Below are 12,858 nucleotides of genomic sequence, written 5' to 3'. Positions count from 1 at the left end.
TGAAACAGCTTGTTTAGAAACGGTGTTTTTCACCGCGGGCTGAGGCTGGCTCAGCCTGCAGTTATTTCCTCTCTGTGATAGCAGCTGTCTGTTTCCTGATTTACACGGCACTTACCACAATTCATGATTGAGGGGTGGGGAGAAGTGAGGTGTTATTATTAGCTATTGCCTTGAAAAGCTGCTGCTTTATGTCCTGACCGCTCCACAAATCCAGAGAAGTGACTTCATTCCCCAGATGCAAAAATGACGTATTTTTTTAAGGCGAGAGAGCCGAGACAGGCTTTCTTTCATTCATACATATAACAGCATAAATAAGAGCAAGGCTCTCAAGATTACTAGGAACAAAACAGATCATACCTCTAATTATGCAAATTAGAAACCTAACAAAGTATCCCTTATTCTTATCTGTAAACAATGGGACTTTTTTCCTCATGTAAAGCAAGGAGATGAGTTTAACATTAACTTCTCTCCAGCACTACAGAGCTGCTGTACAGCAATGTGGGTGTCAGCAGGACCCTTTAAGCAGTACTCTGAATTCCTTGTTTCCCCATCACTGCATGATTTGGGGCTGCCCTGATCCATCTCCCAGAGCAACCAGGACTTTGCCTTGGGCCCTTCTTATGCACCAGCTCTCCAGATGTGACAGGAGCAAAGCACTCACTATGCCACTTAGGAGCTCTTAGATATGAACGATGATTAAATCTTGACTTTGATTGCAAGTAAATAAGCTAGAACATGGCTTAGCGGGAAAGGAAACAAGCTGTGCTCAGGTGGGCAACATACCAGGTGATACTAGGGAAGATACTTCAGCAGGAATAGTGAGATCAACCAGTCCCACCTCACCTTCTCAATGGGACTAAACCAAACCCATGACTGTTACAACAGGACAATTGGTTTCAAGTCTCACTCATTCCAGGTTTTCCTCCTTCATTCCTTTGTCTGTGTTCATGCATTTCACAATAATTACTCAGCACAAAATTACTTGCTGCAAAATATCAACGGTTGTCAAAAGCACCGCACCATGGGGAGAACCCTGACCCATTGGCAGAACCAGCCTGAAGGAAGAATTTGGAACTTGCCTGTGTGCCAATCATGGCTAGCCACACACCCCTGAGAGCCCCCCTCTTTTATAGTCCTCAGTATTCACTTCAAATAAGTTCAAAAAGAGACAGAAGAGACAGAACTTAAAGGCAGGGAATGTGACCTGAAGTTTCTTCTAACATGCCATATGTCACATACCTTGCTCCCAACTTGCGACTGGTTTTGGAGAAGAACCATCTTTTGGAGAAGATTGTTGGTCCTCTTGACTGTTAGGCTGGGCAAAGCACACTGTGCTGTTGCACTTGCTGGTAGAGGAAAAAACTTACACTGGAGAAGATAACTTATAGGCAGGAAAGAGCAGACACCAAAGGAGCATGTTGGGACATTTTCTCCTCCCATGTCCCGGCCTTCATGCAAAGGGGGCCTCTTTGGCCTAAACCCATGCATGGGAGTCTGTCCTGGTTTCAGCTGGGGTAGAGTTAATTTTCTTCTTCGTAGCTGGTACAGTGCTGCATTTTGGATGTAGGATGAGAATAATGTTGATAACATGCTGATGTTTTAGTTGTTGCTAAGTGGTGTTTACACTGGTCAAGGACTTTTCAGCTCCCCATGCTCTGCCAGGCGCAGAAGCAGCTGGGAGGGGACACAGCCAGGACAGCTGACCCCAACTGCCCAAAGGGCTATTCCATACCATATGGCGTCATGGGCAGTATAGAAACTGGGGGGAGTTGGCTGGGGAGCAGCGATGGCTGCTCGTGTACGGGCTGGGCATCAGTCAGCAGGTGGTGAGCAATTGCATTGTGCATCACTTGTCACTTGTTTTGTACATTCTTTTATCATTATTATTTTCTCTTCCTCTGCTGTCCTAATAAACTGTCTTTATCTCAACCCACGGGTTTTACTTTTTTTTTTTGTTCCTGATTCTCTCCCACATCCCACTGGGGGGTTGGGGGGAAGGTAAGCGAGCAGCTGCGTGGGGCTTAGTTGCTGTCTGGGGTTAAATCATGGGGGAATCTTGTCCCAGCTTTTTATCATTCAGTACATGAAAAGTGATGTGGAAAAATTAGACAAGAGATAAAGATGCAAAGTATTCTTTGGTATAACATGCTTTTATGTAAGCTAGCTCTCAGCTGAAAATAATTACCTGATTAACCTCTATCCATGCACACTACTGTCCTTAGAAGCTGCTTCTTTCCACTTCACAAGGCATGTCACAAGAAAGCATATACTAAACATTCATTGCATTGCCACCCTGAATTAGGCCTGCGCTATCTCCCTTTCTGTAGATGAAGCCAAGATGAATGAGCAGCGAAGAGCAGTCCTGAGAAGAGAATCTAGATTTCTGACGGCAAACTCCAGTTCTGGGCTCTAAACAGTTGATAAAGCTGTTGCTTACATGAATATTTAAAATACTCATTCTGTGCACCTAGGAGAGATTTACCCTGACAAATTCGCACAAATATGAAATTGCTGCCAATGCTATCCAAACAATATCTACTCTTAAAGTAGATGACTGACAGACTGTTACCTACTATTTATGTGTGAGGTGAAGGCTTCTGCCAGCAGTTAACTGCTGCAGTACATAAACAATCCTCAGCTGAGTTAGATGCATCGGTTTTGTATTTTCTGTGAAGGTCATAATAAAGTGCCCTCTTAAAAGTTTTCACTTTGTACATAGCAACAGACTGCTTGCCATTCAGAATAAAAAAAAAAAATCCTTGAACTGTATTTTTTTAATAGTGCAATACGAATTCCTGGTGAATGGGGAGGCGGTGGAAAAGCAGCCTTGGTAACAATCAAAACAGACAAGCCATCTCTCAGTGGGAATTATTGTTGGTCATGTTCAAGACGCAGTAGGGATCTTGGGCCAATAAAGCCAAGGAGTGGATATTGTCCATGACACAGCTTAAAGCAGGTGGCAGTGCTCAAAAATGTTATACACCAACGTGCCACGCACTGAAGCTGTTTAGCAGCTTAGAGAGGCAGGGACAAACTTAATGCAATAGAAAGTTCACATACATGGAGGTCAGTTGAGAGTAAAAGGACCCTTCAGCCTTGCGATCTTCCTGCAAAGGACTTGAGAAGCACGGATGACTAAATCCTTGCCACCTCTGGCTGCTGTGACATGTCTCAACACTGAAACAAAACTTGCAGGTCTTGGGGACTGAGGATGAATTTTACTGCATAAATAAATCCATCAGTGCAGTATAATCTAGTTCAACGTTTTTTCACACAAATGTCTACTTTTTGAAACACAAGTGAACCATGGTAGTGAAGGTATGAGAAGCTAATCTTAAAAAAACTTTTTGTGAGTGGTCCTTTGCATGTGAATGGTTGTGATCCAACGTACCGATATTCTGGTACAGTCATCTGAGGTGGGTTAGAGATAGATGGTCAAAGATTAATAAAAGGAAACTTGTCACGTCAACACTGCAGCAAGGTGCCTGTGCAAACAGTGACCAGCTGCTCAATGAAACAAGCTGCAGACACATGCAGGGAAATGCTTAGGCAGTCTAGCATCAGGCAGGAAATTTGCTGCTGTCTCTTTGGGTTTGCCTTGCCCAAACATGTGCAAGCATAGTGTTGCCAATCTCTCTGAAATGCCTCAGGGCAAGACCCACACCAGAGGAGCCTGGGTCCTCCCAGTATGCATTGTCACATCTGCCAGCCTCATGAGGATGTCTCAGCTATCCCAGGACATTTCAAATGGCATTAGTTGTCTGTGTTCAGGTAGCTGACTCACACCCTTTACATCTGCCAATACTGCGGCATGACATTCGTCATTAAAAAAATTTGGACTGGACTCACACATACTGTAGTATTTGCAGTGCTAGGAAATCCAATGGGAATTTTTAAATGGTTGCATATAGAAATAATATAACTTAATTAGAACAATGCATTTTCAATTGCCTCTAACAGGTGGGAACATGGCTTTCAGAATATGTACATGTATGTATATATATATGAACAATACACTGAATTGGATTATACAAACTTCTGTTATCTGACAACATAGTTATGCCTCAAGGAAAGATTTCTAACATCATCCCATCAACAACAGAAAGAGCAGAGACTTCCTTTGTCCAGCCTCCTGACCCTGTTCCCAAATACCCTGCCCATGGCAGCCGGCTCCCTCTTGCCTGGTGGAGGCATTTGCATGCACAAATAGCCTGGCTGCACAAGAGCAACTCCTGCACGTGCTGGTGGGCTCACTGACTGCGGCCTCACGAGAGGAGAAGGGCTCGACGCTGCCTGCTCTTCCCCAGCAGGCCTTTTGGACTCATTTGGGTCTTCCCTCCCCAACTGCCAAGCTTCCTTGTGCACTGTTGAGGAGCACGTCTTTGAGATATGGATTTAAACTGGCCGATAAGTTCAAAAAATACTCAAGGCTTGAAAGAGGAAGGTGGAGGGGAGACATGAAAGATGATACGATTGTGTCCCTCTCTTGTCCCTAGTACATCCAGAGTAAAAGTAGGCTTACACATACTTCTGCAGTGGTGGGAGACTACCACAGAGGCCGTAACTTATGGTAGCTTGTCTACAATACGTGAATGAGTGTCAGAACATTGACCTAGGCTGAAATTGCCCAGCCTCATCTGTAAGGCAGAGACTTACAGAGTCTAAATATTGAAAAAAAAAATATTCTGTTTTCATGGCTTTTTGGTAGCACTTATTGAAGATGTTGCATTTTCCTTAAAGGCAATTCTATCCTCAGTTCATTTATAATCCCATTTATTTCAGGAGAATAACTTCCACTCACAAAACTGTAAACTCCAGAGTAGTATGGATTCTTACCTAAGCATCAGTTTCTTTGTAAATGTAACATGGACCAAAGTTGAAGTCAGTTACAGTGCTTGTCTTAGGACAGTCAAAAGGCACATACAAAATGTATAGCCCTCAGTTTCTAAAAGAAGAATGGAGTCAGGCAACAAAAAGTGCACTTTTCCATGTGGCTTAAGTATGTCAATAACTAACTTTGCAATAGCTTGTAAACCTCTAAGGCAACTACTTGCCAGCACATACACTGTTTACCTCATAACCTGTGACAAGACCACTTTGACACTGGTGCAGGACCAGTATTTGTTTTTTAAAATAATTCATCTCCTCTCCCCGTTTGGAACATTATAAACTATTCTGACACTTCTGCCTCATGTTGCCAGCAAACAAAAGGTTATGTTGTCTTGGGTCCTTTAATAAGCAATCATTTCCTCACTTGCAAACCCAGTCCAAATACAACACATAAATCTTTTATCAGGATAGGTGGTCTTAACTGAGGAAAATGTATCTTCTACATGCAATGAATTACACATAAAGCCACTGTAAATCTCCTAAGGGAAAGATGGGGTTTTAGCAGCCTCACAAATTTGCATTACATGTTGCTACCACAGCCACCTTCTCCTCTCCTCCAAGACCGTGGCTGTGTCCAAGCGTAGTGAAGTGCCCACCTGCTCAGTCCTAAATAGAAAGCTATTTAGGAGCTTTCTCCTAAACGGTGTAGGAGCACCGTTCCCTGATTGCTAATGGGAATTGGTGTGCTCGGTGAACTTGAGTTTCTTTGCTCCTTTTTGACTGCAACGCTGTGCTTCCCGTTGTCTAGCCAATTCCCTCTGCAACATCAGGCAGCTACATTTGTATGTTAATAGACAGCTTCACTGTGAGGTCTGTTACAGGAAGCTAGCAAGGTTTTAAACACCATAACAATTTAAAGAAAATCTACTTTCAGTAAGAGCTTGACAAGGCAGCCATCTATGATGCAAAAAGATAATGGGACAGGAAATGAAAGGGAAAATTTTTAAATGCGTAATAGTGATCACAGAGATCTGTCAAGCAAGCTAAGGGAAACTGATGTACAGCACTGGACCACTTGCTATCAACTTGCCTCAAAACTTAGTGGATCTAAGACTGAGAAACCAAGTGAACTTGAGACTTGAAAACATAATTTCAGATATTGCTTTATTCCAATACCATGGTGATAAGCCAAGTATTAAAGGCTTACTGTATAAAGGTGGAATAAGGGTCAAAATGCCTCTCCCTATCAGTCCCTTACCTATATTTCAAAAATACAGAAGGAAGAAATGATTAAACGTGTAAGTTAAAAACAAAGCTATACAGACAATGCTAGCTGAGATTTTGTGAAACACAGGGGAAATAACAAACCAATTTCTAACCTAGAATCAAAATCAAGTCTCACTGAAGTCCTTGGGAACCTTTTTAAGGGGCCCTGAAGATTAAACTTTTAGAATTGAGGATCTGCTAAGAAACTGCAGACAGCAGTAAACTCCCTCACCCTGACAAGAGGGAAACACAAGCATGGTCCAGCATTTCCCCGTCTGCAGGGAAGAGATCCATGTGGCCAAACAACTTGTTCCCTGTGTGACTGGACTCAGCAATCCAGCATCTGATTATAAGGCATGTGGACAGGTCTTTACAGAAACTGGGGGAGAGAAGAGAGACTGCAGAACACGCTGGCCTAAAGAAGAGCACAATGAAGGAATGCATTGAAATATTTTTACGTTAAAGCGTTGGGAATATAAAATCCAGAACACTGTTGTAGCCTCCACTGAAACGCCTGCAGTTGGTTACTAGAGGGAGAGTGAATTAGTTGCAAGGTACTGCCATATTGAGGAAAGTTTAAATTCAGGAACAGGGGATTCTTTTATTTTTTGTTGAACGCTCTCCACCTTCATCAGGAGGAAGCAAAATTATAGGCAACGATAGATGAGATGGTTGTAGCACATACCAGCTGAGAAACAACCAGTGAGTATGAGGAACAGACGATGAAGCCTGTTAGATCTATCAGAAAGGGGAGTAAAGCTATGTCCTAAGGAAATCAGGCAGCTATGGTAGAGAGGATGTTATGATGCCTTGGAAAGATCCTTGGAAAGTGCCTTGGAAAGTGCCTTGGAAAGATCCAAAGGGGAATTAAGGCGATCCTGTATGAAACTCTGTGGGAATGGATAAAATCTGAGTGCCATGCATGCAGCTGCATACATGCTGTCTGCATGTTACACACCACTTGGAAACAGGTAGAGATTTTTTTTTCCTACTGCTGGGGACGGGGGGAAGGAAAGCTACAGCTTCTCAGCCTGCTGGCTTGTTGGACATAACACAATGTCAGACTAAACGTATCATTGGCCATGGGCTTGAGCTTACTTTTAAGACTTAATTGGTTCTGAAAAAAAAGAAGTGTCAAAGGCTTACACAGCTTTAGTTTGCAAATTTAATTAAAGGATTAGCAAAGTTTTCTTTTCCTATGTGGAAGCTATTAAGGATAGGAACTTGCATAGAAGATCAGCTCATTTAATATAGCTACTTGTTGCACTTATACAGTCTTTGGTTAAGTAAAGTACTGCAAATAGAGCACAGTATTTTACTTCATACAGAAATACTTTCACAGTGAGCCACAATGAAATGAGATTAACTTGGAAGTGTGCATAAAACATAACCATGGAGAATATAAACAGCATGATGCCAACCAGCTGGGAAGAGGGTGGTCACTGGACACCATGCTGCTTGCAATGTGACGGTCTAATAGCTGGGAATATTCTTGGACTGCACAGAAGAGCCAGCTCAGTGTAACTTGGTGTTGTGTACTTAGCATTATTAAAACTTATTTGAGATCAGTTTTGAAAAAATCTGAATTACAAGTCATATCACTCCCTGGCGATGCACTTTTTGGGTAGGCTGACTTAAATCAAGACAAAAATGCTGTTTCAAGGCCTTCTCCTGAAGTATCCCCCTCACTCCCCCCTTTGATTGCTCTGACTGAAGCACTTGTTTTTCCAGTGGTTGCGAGTGAGATGTTTTAGGCACACAGGGGGGCTGACAAGCTGCCTAAGTTAGCACATCTAAGCAGAGATCTAAGGAACGATCTTTAGCCTTCTCACTGCAAAACAAATATTTGCCCCGCATATCCCATCTGCGGTTTTGTCCCCCATGGTGGATCAACTCAGTCTAACCAGAGAACAGACCTTTCCCCTCTCCCTTCCTCCCCGGCAGTGGGAATCTCAGCTGACTAAACAACCCAACCCTCCGAGGGCGCAAGCCTGGTCCCTCTGCCCTGCTGGATCCCGCAGGCTGACCATGCGATGTCCAGGGAGGGACAGCGTTCCCCCCCGGCTCTCCTTCGCCTCCTATGAGTGATGGGGTCCAGCCAGAGGACCAGGGCCCTGGGGGAGGTTGAGGGAGATGGTCCTGCACAGCCGTGTAAAGGCAACCGCCAGTCCACCACCCTGACAAACCTTCCAGCAAAGGGAGGTCCTGCATGGTAAGTTCAGTGATACTTGCCTCTAGTGATTAGCATCATGGCGCTGTGATTTTCCCCCCCCCCTCTGAACGAGAAGAACTATAAATATGTGCTCAATACAATACATGAGATATTCTGAAATGCTCTAAGATGATAGTCAATTTCTAATGCTTTATGCAGAGAGGAATATGCAAAGAAATATTTCAATATGTAGGCAGAAGGAAAAGCTCAGTACTTGACTGAAACTTTTATTTTGTGTTACATAAGAGTGAGATAATTATATCTAGTAATCTTCCTGGTATTCAGGACACTCTGAGTTTTAAGTCACCCTAGATATTTGGATTATTATAAGTAAAAAGCAACACTGATTTCTACTTCCTTATTGCAGACTGTGTATTTAAAATTTGTCCTGTATTGTTTTCTGATCCCTTCTTTCCTGGGAATCACCCTTTTTCTTATAGCATATTGTAAAATCATAAATACTGACTGCTGGGGGCGAAAAAAAAAAAAGGTTAAAACCCCATGAAAATCATAAGTATTTTTCATGATTATTACTAGGTGCAGCTACCAGTATTTTCAATAAAAATCACCTTATAATACCTGAAAAAACACTTTTACTTACAAGCATACATTTGGAAGGAGGGCAGTCAAAATGTTATTACAGATTCCTTGCAAGTTCAGAAGAACATAAATATTTGAAAACTATGCCTCTTAATGAAAATTATTTTACATATATGTATTTAAAAGACTGGCTAACTTCTGTATTTCAGGGCTAAACTTTGTTGTCTGCTGACCCTGTGCGGGGCTGAGGATTGGGCAAGAATTCCTTCTCCTTCCCGAGTGATGAAAACACCAGTCATGCCTGTGACCCACAAAGTGGACCGGGGCCATCAAACTTACCTCCCTGCCCTCCCCCACAGTGCAGTGGGCAAGTTAGGTGGCAAACTGGATTCATGTGCTGGCTAGTAAGTACCAACTGATGAAAGGCTACTGTTCAAAAAAAGCAGCAGTGCTTCCTGCCCTAGACTTAGTTCATCCTCCACAAGCTGTGGTTGCAACGACACGAATCCCATGACCAGGCACCACCTCCATCTCCCTGTGACTACTTTGGGCAAGATGCTCTTGATGACTCTTCCGAAGGAAGGATAACCATAACGTAGACTGAGTGCTGGACATCCAGGGCAACAGCGCAAGGGCTCACTGCAGAATTCAGCCTCAGGCAAACTCTCTTAATCTTCCATGCTACACCTGCTGGCTAGCAAGACTGCAGCCAAAATATCCAAACTGGTGCCTGCTCGCTCTCTAACAAATCCTGACACCATGTAGGAGGAAACCATCCTGTTTCCTAATGCCATTATTCTTAGAACAGCTAATTATTCTTAGATTTCTATATCTGGATTTATCTTGTTCAGCCTTCATTTCCTCTGAATAGTATCTTAGGCACTGCCATCCTTTTCTCTAAGGCTCACTTATGACTTAACTAGGTTAGTCTCAGACGAATACACCATTTCACAGTTAACAACATGGCCTGCAAGGACTCTCATCTTACAAAACAAGATGACTTTCATAAATTGGTTTCTTAAGGTTCTTAAGAAATTAGGAAAAGACCCTTTGCTTTCTACTTGTCTCTACAGCTAGGCAAGGAGAAAAATCTATAACGTAATTAAGGAAGTCATCGAGCTTGGTGCATCTGTAGCTGAAGAAGAAGAAACTGATCTACTATTTCGAGCAAGGGGAGGATTTCCATGTCAAATGTGCTTAGCCATGTACAATGACAAATGTAGCATTGTTAAGGTAAGCAGAGTTCTATAATTTTGGCAAGAGTATTTTTAGTACAGGACTCTACCAAGCTGGGCACATTCATGGCTTCCCCTATATAGAGCTACAAAACAAGAACAGTCAACAACACTGGACTGATGTGGGTCACAGACCCAAGTAAGTGGTCTCAGAACTTAATCCCAAGTTTACCTACCAGCTGGATTTTCAATCCTGAATACATTCTTGTTCAGCTGTAAATCCCTTCTTGGGCTCTGGCTGTATGCTTTTAAAAAATTCCTGATTCAGATCAGTGGAATGCAAATTTGTCCCCTAGAACTGAATTTGGATTTAACAAACATTTGACTTGGATTTGATTGCCAGAGATTTTGCAGGGAGATGGAGGGAAGCTTTGCAAACAGATGGGAAAATTTTGCTGAGATGGTAAATTTCACCTTGCTATGGCCTTTGTGTTTAGGAACAATTAAAAGGTGATGAGAACCATCCACTCCATTCAGGTGCTGTAAAATCGGAAAGGGGGAAAAGAGACAGGCAGCTCAGACTTACTTTTCAGATTGCTGTCCAAGACTTGCGGTACTGGTGCCAGGATTTTGGAGGAGATGGCAATGGCCACCTGGGGTGAGACCGGGGGAAGAGGCCCTCGAGTAACCATTCTGAAGTGTGATCCAGATTCTGGACCACAGTCCTACTTCTCTCGGTGCAACGCAATCGACCAAACTTCTATTTCCCTATAAAGCATGCATTTATGTCAGAACTACTGAGAAGTTAAAATAATTGAATTCTCACTAAATTTTACATATAGTAGAAATATTTGGATAATTTACTTTCCAAGAGATTTCAATAGATAAACATTACTTTCATTGCAGTGAACAGACTTATTGCAATACCTGACTCAGCTGACATTTCAGTGATCTTTAAATTCATTTATACACGTTGTAAACTTATGTGGTAGGTAAATTCATGTCATTTCTATAAATACTTCTGGAAAACTTTGCAATACAAAGAAAAATCCTCTTGAGAATTACTTCAGTGAAAGATGTTGTATGCCAGTAAGAAAGGTAATTGCTACTGGTAATGTATTTTACTTTGCGTATTCTATAATAACATTCTTATATAACCAAATACAAAGAGGCAGTGACAGTGTATCCAGCCTTCTCTCTCCTTCTCTTCCATCAAAATGGTCTACCAGTTTTTGTTGCTAACCTGTGCCACTGTGATTTCTAAAGGCAATACGTTCAAGACAAGATGCACAAAGGCATTAAAATTTTTATGTTAAGAGCAGGGAAGAGAGAACAATCACTTAAGAAAGTGATAAATACCATCTTTAAAAAAATGGATAAATGCCATAAAGTGCAAAAGTCTTTCAAGGAGACTATACCTTTATGTATAGCACAAAGCTGTATTTTTCACATCAATATTAAATTTTAATGATGCCAATAACATGCTGGCACAGGCAGTAAGAGCCAATACTCTATTCAGGTTTCCAAACATATTAGTATTTAGACAAAAAGATTTAGACATTCCTTTCTTGAAGGTAAACTCAAGACTAGCATAAATTCCCACTACAACCAAGGACCATCTAAGTATGGGTCACTCTTCTTTAACCTTATAGCTGTCAGTATGCAGGATCAAACCTTCTGACTCAGCACACAATTTTATTACTCTGGTTTTAAAATAGGGCACATCTCCAAGATCACACCACTACCAAAACTGTACTTCAAATTGTCTTTAAGATGAAGCTTAGTGTGCTGGAATTAAAAAGAAAAGAAGGCAGGGGGAGGGTGGGGGGGGGAAGGGGATGGAAAACACAAGACCAGCTTCTCATCTTTCTGTCTCTTAGAAGGACTCCTGCTATGACAGACACAGAAGTCTCAACTTACCACAGCAAAAGAAATGAAAAAAACCTCCTATAAAGTTAATGCCTTTCCCTGTTTTCCAGCATGTCTTTGTTTCTTTATATCCCTCTTGCACTTTATGCTACCAAAGGCCAAGGAATGTCTGTCTGGTGGCCTGTCTAGACTACACCTAATCTCATGCTCTGCAAACATACGCAAGTGAGCTCTGAACTCATCACATCCCAGACTGATCACCCTCACGTGGCACTCACTCTGCTAATGAGCATGGCTGCTCCATGTCAGCAGAACAAGGTCTAGATAAATCTCCACTGTACTGTGTGGTTCATTACAAATGTATCCTAAACACATCTAATAATAGTATGCATCTCCTTATAGTGCATTCTCAAATGGTCATAACTTTTAACATATCTGCTAGGAATTATAATAATCAGCAGTGAATAAAACAGTAGCTTTAATAATTAGCTTGCACATCTAGAAGAAACCTTATTGGGATAGCAAGATAACGTCCATTGTTGAACTGAGCAGGGCTAAAATCAAAAGTTATTTCCAACATGATCACAGACATTAAGAGAAAAGCCTGCTGTAATTGCTTTGTACTTGATAGTATGAGCAAGCCAGTAATACCATGTCCATTTCCCCATTCTTAATTGTATTTCTTCAGTTTTTCAGACTGCATCCAGGTGTTTTGTTCTTGTCAGAGCATAGTCTGAATGCTCCCATGAGGGCAAAGAGAGTCTCACTAAAAGCACATTTAGCACATATGGGAATTTAGTAATGGCTCATTTGTTCTCTTTGAAGACTATGGTCAGAGGTCCTTAGATCCAATGCACTGCATCTGTGTGCATTAATAATGGAGTATTACATTCATTGTGCTGCACAATGTGTGGCATAGACAAACACACACGTGTAACCACACCTTGAAAGACTAGTTTTCTTCTT

The sequence above is a fragment of the Ciconia boyciana genome, chromosome 4, assembly GCF_034638445.1.
Source record: "Ciconia boyciana chromosome 4, ASM3463844v1, whole genome shotgun sequence".
In the NCBI taxonomy this organism is placed as follows: Eukaryota; Metazoa; Chordata; class Aves; order Ciconiiformes; family Ciconiidae; genus Ciconia; species Ciconia boyciana.
The sequence above is the reverse complement of the archived record's forward strand: the minus strand, read 5'-3'. Positions refer to the sequence as shown.